This window comes from Equus caballus, chromosome 14 (assembly GCF_041296265.1).
Source record: "Equus caballus isolate H_3958 breed thoroughbred chromosome 14, TB-T2T, whole genome shotgun sequence".
Classification (NCBI taxonomy): Eukaryota; Metazoa; Chordata; class Mammalia; order Perissodactyla; family Equidae; genus Equus; species Equus caballus.
The window spans coordinates 83,373,425-83,375,642 of NC_091697.1; positions in this window are offsets into that span (position 1 = coordinate 83,373,425).

Sequence of the window (2,218 nt, forward strand, 5' to 3'; positions counted from 1 at the left end):
ATAGCAAAAGTGCTGAATTATTACCGTGTAGTTGAAATGTTCCAAGGTTCTGCAGAAATGACATTTAAACTTGAATAATTATACCATGAATATCTTCTATCACACGACTACTATTTTCCAAATAAAGGACTCTTAGAATCCATTAATATGCATTAGATAATTATACAGATGTAGGAATTTCACCTTTTAGAATAGATCCTTTTGCTTTGAGAAACCCAGGTATTTGAAACTAAATATCTCCCCTTTATCATGACCTTTCACATTTAGGAGACTTGTCCCTTGGTATGCAATTTAGTCTGAGGAATACCAGCTGACTGCTTTCGGTGGCATTTTAAGTTGGTAAAATGCTTGTTTGGTGAGCAAAGTGAAGGTGCAAGCAGTTCTAGCTCATGTCGTGAGACAACATGTATCTCTGTGAAGCCCCTGTGGGACCAAGGCTGAGTCGCCATCAGGTGTGTTGCACAGAGCAGCAAAGAGGACGACAGCTGTACAGATCCACTTTGAGAGTGAAGCTGGTCACTTAGAAGGTTCTTTTTCATGGAGAAGCAATACAAAGCTGTGTGAAATGTATAGTTCCTCTAGGAGGCTTTAGGACACTGGCTGTCAACCCTGACTGCACATTAGAAATATCTGGGGAGCTTTTCAAATTCCTGATGCCTAGGCCACACCCCACACCTATCAATTCAGAATCAGCGAGGATGGGACTCAGGCATCAGCATTTTTTAAAACTCTCTAGGGGATTACAGTATGTACTTGCACTTGATAACCTCTGCTTTAGGAATAAACTGTTACCTGCGGTAGCATGTCACTTAGAAAAACAATATAATATTCCAGAATTGGTGAAACAACAACCCCCCCCCCCCAAAGAAACAGATAAGCAGCATCTCCTAGAACATTTTGCTGATGAGGCTATTTCTATGTGGTTAAGGTTGCACTAACACATTTGAAGCCCTCCCAATCAGCAAGAGCATATTTAATGTCCCACCAATTCTACATTTGCCCTTGTTTTTCTGCCAGAAATACTTGGTTAATTTTGAGATTGAAATTTTGTGATATTTCTAACATATGAAACATCTACATTGATTAAGCATATTGAATAATCAGTATTTATTAAAGAATAGAATTTCTGGTTAGTTTCACGGGATTTTCAGCTTGTATTATCAGAATGTTCTTCTGGTGGTTATTACTGGGTTATTTTTCACCAGGGCTTGTGTTAAGTCTTTGACCAACTAATAATTTAGCGATATTTATAAATATCCATTTGGTCAATAGCTTGGGCTGTGGTGTTAGGCCCGTTTGAATTCTGGCTAGCTATGTGTCTCTAGCAAATTAGGAACTTCTCTTGCTTCCTTTCCTTCATATCTGTGAAAGTGGGATAACATGTGTGCCTAAATCATAGAATATAGAATTAAATGGCAAAGCACATGAAAAGTGCTTTGCACAGTGCCTGACAAATAATAAGTACTAAGAAGTAGCTATTATATTTAATTTTAGTAAAATTATGCACTTTGGTATAATTAGGAGTAACTAAAAGCTCTCATTTCTACATATCAAAGAAAGGAAGGAATACTTATTTCATATTTTGAGTAACTAGAATATATCAAACTTTGAGCAAGGGAGCTTATATAGATTTCTTATTTCATCTCCTTTGTGTGAAGTAGATCTTATCATCCCAGCTTTATACATGGGAACCCTGATGGCAAGGGAGATTAATGATGCATACTAATTTTATTCCGGTGAGTGCTTTTATTGGAATTTAGTACCACCCACCTTACTAATGAATCCCCACAAACCCTTGCTCTCCTATTAATTTAAATAGTAGAAAATGGTCGGTATTGTGTTGTGTGGACTATTTCTTATGGTTCTCTTTGTGATTATGTAATCTTGGAGCCTGGACAAGAAAAGCCCAACAAGTGTGCGACTATTTCCACGAGTAGCCTCAAGGTTTTTTTTCCCCCTATGGAAAATAGAAGAGAAAGTGCTGTGGAGATATTCAGAATTCAGAGAAGGGTTTCCAGACCTGAAATAGACCCAAGGCCACCTTGTATTGGCCAGAATTAATCAGAGAAATAGTTTGATTTCTAATTTTAGTAAATTTTTTTACTAAGGAAAGTAATCCAAATGGACCAGTGATAATTAGAGCTACTTGCTCCTTTAACTGGATTTTAAATGAGCAAGGAGAAATAACAGTCCTTTTGTACCCTGACTCCTTTTCTCT